Genomic DNA, 6,383 nt, shown 5'->3' with positions numbered 1-6,383 from the left:
TCATTACTGGCCGAATGCAAGCCTGTAATTAGCGACTGTGGCCTCCAACTTTGAGAAAAGGGGGTGAATTTTGGTCCCCTGTATGCGTATACATACCATGACTATCCTGAATCGCTGGAACCATCTCGACTTGGGAAACTATACTAGAATAATTATCGGCTTCTATTCTGTTGATTGTTGTGGTGACATCGTACAATTCAGGTCGCTTAGAATCTGTACCCGACATCGAAACTCTCGAAGATGACGGTCAAGGAATGGCTACTGTCACAGGGTCCAACTCCGCACGGTCACTTTGGTTTTGGTTGGAGGCAATAATCTCGTCTACGCTTGCGTTTACCATAACTTGAGTTGAATGACTACCCGCCGCAATTATGTTTTGATTCCCACGAGGAGCCATGGGTCTTTTTGGATCAGAATGCACATGACTTTTCCTAACATTTGTTTTTTTACGCTTAGAAGTAGCATTTTTCTCAGCACCATATCGTAAACTATTAGGCGGTTGCCTATTTCTTTTCTGAGGTTTCATCTGTGTTGAGGATGGAACTGGATTTTTCAAAAACAATATTGAACATGCTTCCCGTTCAAACGTTAGAAAATTAAGAAGTGACGTCACAATACGGTAACGTCACGTGACAGACACGGTCAAAGTTCAGAATGCAAAGAAAAAAGGGGGGACTCGAAAATAAATGCGGAATTTTAACTTTTATTAAACCTGTATTATCAGTAAACCGATAAACATTATTATCTGTTTTAGTTTTGAAAAAGATTTGCAGAACGCGAACATTTGGTAAAATCGTCATTAAAGAGCAATAAAAGATAATGTGTTTATGCTTTTATATTTTCTATCTAACTAGTATAGTTTTCATGATGATTGTCAAAAACGAAGTATAAAGTCATTATAAGGCATAAATTATAAAAAAAAAAACAACAAAATCGATGGACCATATTGGTAATGTGGACTTATTGGTAGTTCTCGATTTTCTTATCAATTGTGCTTTAAACGTTTCTCTCTTTTCAATACAATTTTCACGATAAAATATAAAAGTACTGTTTCTACACCACTAGTGTTAACAGAAAATATTGTCGGTGTGGGGATTTTTTTCTGTATATTTCCTCATTGTGAAATGTAAACAGGTTATTATTATGAAAAATATATAAAAAAAATAAAAACATTTAAATATTTTTCATATAACACGTAGTTAATTTACAATTACCATTCTATATGGTCCATTTTTTTTTAAATATAATGTTGGCGTCCATCGGTACTTTTTCGTACCGCAAATGCGTTGTTGTGCTGTTGTCATTTATTTTGTATTTTTATCTTACATATTTTTTAATGTACTTCATATGTCTATATGCCAATTTGATTGCTTTATAGTGATAGATAAACATTATAACTCAATGTTGACTTATGTACCTCTATTTTTATTATGTCTCTTCCTTTTTCAACACGTATATGTCAATTTACTGGAATTGTATACGACTGTCATACAAGTGAGAGGTCTAGCTACTTATAAAGCCAGGTTTATTGCACCATTTTCTACATACGGAAATGGCAATACCAAGTTACAAATATGACAGTTATTTTCCATTAGTTTGGTGTGTTTGGGTTTTTCATTTGCTATTTATTTAAGAAGAGACTTTCATATTTGAATTTTCCTTAGAGTCTAGTAACTTTTTTAGTTTATTGTTCACTAACTTGGGATTTACTTGTCATCCTTAAATCGAGCCCATGTCAATGTTTCAAGAATTACTAGTAGTTAATTTTATTTGGTGATGCCTATTTCGTTTACAATTATCTACATTAAAAAAATTATTTAAGATTCGTCTTGCTCACTGCATTATGATTTCAAGGTTACTCGATATGTTGTGCGTTGTGAAAACTTCCTGTTTTGAGGAAACAAAAAACAAAGCCTGAAGTATTAAATCTGCGCACTCAAATCTTCCTTACTTAATATGAAAATTGCCCCGGTAGAATTAGCTCACAATGAATTGAATTCAATAGTTCATGCTTTACATCAAACTGCAATCACAGAACTATGAAACCATGAATCATATTTCGGACACATTCACAGCTTGATATATGTTCTGGTATAAGGTTGCATCTACCTCCACCTTCAATACATATATTTCAATAATTGGTATGTGACATCTTAGTGTATTCGATTGTGAAGTTATATTACAATGCACATGTACAATCAAGTAAGTCTAAATGGGGATCAGATATTCTTTATTTCTGTTGTCATATCGAATATTTTAATGTCGGTAAGGTTACTATATTTCTTGTTAAAACGTTCATTTTACATAAATCTTCCTTAAATAAAAATTTGTTTCAAACATTCCTAGATTCGATGATGTTACCACCCACCAAATATTTTATCTATATCAACTTCCTCCAAAACTATGATTCATCAGACCTGACTCTATTTACTACATTTTACCTAATAAAGGAAACAGTTATACTAATGTTTCGACTAGTTTAGTCACAGTTGGCCTTGAATGCATTTGTCTTTTTTTAATGTCCTTTTTGGGTTATAGCTCGTCAACGTTTTCGGTCCTTATACAACCATGCCTTGCAAATAATCGGGTTTCGAGCGTTCCTGGTGAAAGTAAATCAAGATAGTGATTCGGAAGCATGAAATTTATAACGTGTTGTTTTCATTATTTTAGTTTGAATCCGTCGTTGTAGTCCTGCGTAAAATATTTTCTGACATGTTAAACTATCCAGTTTTAGAGTATGTCATGTTCTCGTCAAACAATATTGACTAAATCTTCATTTTCTTCCATTTGGATGAAAAATACGACTGTCACATTTACAAATAGAATGTAGTGTAAAACAGCCATTTTATATATCTTAAAATAATATCTTTCTAACAACAGACGTCAGAACAAACCTGACGTATGCAAGGACCAATAGGTCTACTTCTATCTAAGTTAAAAAAAAAATTCAGAAACCGAATTGCCCATTTATTTCACATAAAATGCATCATACTGTAACAGCTTTAAGAAGAAGTATTTACCTTCGTAACAATTCTAAAGATCTAGCTAAATCTTAGAGCACAATCTCTGCAATTTTGAAACAAAATTATGACCTTTCAATTTTCTACCCTTACACTAGAATTACCCATTGCTAAATTATAAGATCGATTTCGTATTCTCATTAAACATTGCTTTTTCTATAAAAATGGGAATCATAGATCAAACAATGGATACAAAAAAGTTGGTTATAATTAGTCTTATTGTATGAATTGCCACACTGATTCTATCAGAAAATACACAGAAGATTTTTTGATCGACAGTATATTTGATTAGTGTAGATGACTAATATTTCAACAGACAGTCGGTATTCCAGTGGGAACTACTGGCCGATTTGTTTTTTCTATTATCATTCAGGACCTTATCAAATACAAAAATAAAAAGCACCTTGCGAAGTTCTTCAATTTTTTAACTTATAGATTGATATATTGATGATATCCTATCACTGAATAACCCATATTCTATCCAGTACTTGCATCTCATATATCCCAGTGAACAAGAAATAAAGAATACTAATGAAACCACAAAGACTGCTCATAACCTTTACATTTTGCTCAATATTGACACATATAGACGACTTCAGTTCAGACTAAAATCTATGACAAACGGGATGATGTTAACTTACAAATTATCAATTTCCCATTTCTCAACAGTTACATAATCTCTGTCCCGTCGTATGGTATTTATGTACTAGTATCTCAAATGATACGTTACGCTCGTGCAATTTCACACTTATGCTATACGGAATTCATATACAGGAGTCTACTCTTTAAGCAGAAACTGCTCCAACAGAGTTATGTGAAGAAAAACTAAAATAAACTTGTTGATCTATATGACGTGTCTTTGTCTGTGTCTAACTACCAAAGACATTTTTCAGTGTACTGTCCTAAATTCATTACAGTTATTCGTTGTGGTTAACATGTCGAAATGTAATATTACATCATTTATTTATGTATTTCTCTGTCCTGAGTGTTCTTGCATTTATTTGTACTGTATTCCCGTCATGTAAAGCTGTAATTTTAGTGGTATATCTAACATCCTCTTAAAGCGCAAAGTTAGGCTTGCCACAAAACCAGGTTCAACCAACCATTTTCCTTAGAATGTCCTGTACCAAGTCAGGTTTATTGCAGTTGTTATCTTATAGATTGTTTCTATGTATGTTGCATTGTCGGTTTTATTTTGTTCCATTTCAGTGATGTTTCTGTATTTTCGTTGTTCTCTTCGTATAGTTTTCTCTCAATCGATTAATGACTTTTGAACACCAGTATATTACTGTTGCATTTTAATAGTAAACACAGCTTAGATCTCTATGAACAATTCAAATGTATATCAATATAATCATCAACACCAATGATATAAGTGTTGCTCGCATAAAAAATATATTGAAACGTATCATAAGATATGAGCTACAACTCATACATGGATCTTGTTATGGAGATAATTAAATGAGCATACAAAAGAGAAATGCATGGGAGACAATTTCGAATAAGTTTTAACTACCTTTGCATATATAATTTGTAATTGTTGTTAAGAAGAGTTACCGTATTAGTATGTTATAGTTGCAAATTATATGTACTATCCTATCTATTAACAATGAATGTGTCCATAGTACACGGATGCCCCACTCGCAAAAGCATTTTCCAGGTTCGGTGGTCCGTGAAATTGGGGGTCAAAACTTTAATTTGGCATTAAGATTAGAAAGATCTTATCACTGGGAACATGTGTACTAAGTTTCAAGTTGGTTGGACTTTAACTTCATCAAAAACTACCTTGACCAAAAACTTTAACCTGAACTTTGCACTATCATTTTCTATGTTCAGTGGACCGTGAAATTGGGGTCAAAACTTAAATTTGGTATTAGAATTAGAAAGATCATATCATGGGGTCATGTGTACTAAGTTTCAAGTTGATTGGTCTTAAAATTCATCAAAAACTACCTTGACCAAAACTCTAGCATGGAGCAGGACAGACGGACGAACGGACACGCAGACCAGAAAACATAATGCCCCTCTTCTATCGTAGGTGGGGCATAAATAGTAGGTTGGGCATAAAAATCTAGATTGCTGCTTAATATTAATTTAATATTTCTAAAGAATTTGTGTAGTAGATCAACTTATAATTAATAACCCAATACCCCATGTGGTTCATTCGCATTTCCAAAATTTATATGTTATAGTCACTCAATTTAAAGAATGTATTGACAACCCCAAACTTGTACAAAACCTGTTTCCTCATCAAAAAATAAAATCCTTATTTTCTGTTTTACATTTTTCATTGTCAACAAATTGATGAACACAACACTTAGATAAAAACAGTCAGCAATAAAAATACGCCAGTGTTTATTTGTTACTTGAATTCTGTCGTGTTTATGATAGACTTTAAGTTTAAATTTATTTTAAGTATTATTTAAAGACATATATCATGTAAATGGAGAATAATAATACTATATCAGTAGATATCATAGTCACACCTTAAACGAAAACATTAACGCGACTGTCAGTCAAAGTTTTGTACGATTCTGTAATATTGATTGGGCGTGGCATTCCAGAGGTACATAATATTTTCGTATAAAATATTGATACAAAACATTATAAATTGTATGCGTCCGGAGAGCTTTTCTGTATAACCTTCATCTGGAACGCTCAAAGCTGAATATTTGAAAGCCATTCATGTATAAGAACCGAAACAGTTGAAATGCAACATCAATAATTGCATGTGCCATCCGTGAGAGCTTAAATTAATGAATAGAAGAAAAGCAAACGAAAGGTTGATTGAACTGGTAATTTTATGTATAAGGTATGTAAAAGGTAATTGTGTGAGTTCAGGGTTTCTTTTCGAAAATTTACAGTGCTGTTAAGCGTTAAACTTTAAAAAAAAAAAAATTCAAGCGTCACTAATGGGTGGTTATTTTAGATGAAACACGCGTCTGGCGTACAGAATTTAAATCCTGGTATTTATGATGTGCTAACGTGCGCACATTTTTAGTCTGAGACGCATCGCCCTTCCCCGCTATAACGAGTATTTAGTTAGACAAAACGGACGTATGGCGTACAAAATTTCAATCCGGATATTTATGATGAATTTTCCTAAGATATGTACATTTTTAGTCGGAGGCCCTTCCACCATGCATGATCCTTCATACAAAATGTACTGCGGTCAACGCTTTTACAACTAAATAATTAAAAAATAGCTTTCAATTCTAAAATACATTCTGCTTCCACTGAGATATTGAATATAAAAAAAATGTTGACTGTTGTACCCCTATCTTAGGCATGTTTACCTATTACATCTGTTGTTTTGTTCACATGTCGTTGTCAATATAATGGATTTATATGCGACTGTCATAC

This window comes from Mytilus galloprovincialis, chromosome 2, assembly GCF_965363235.1.
Source record: "Mytilus galloprovincialis chromosome 2, xbMytGall1.hap1.1, whole genome shotgun sequence".
Classification (NCBI taxonomy): domain Eukaryota; kingdom Metazoa; phylum Mollusca; class Bivalvia; order Mytilida; family Mytilidae; genus Mytilus; species Mytilus galloprovincialis.
Note: the sequence above shows the minus strand (reverse complement) of the source record.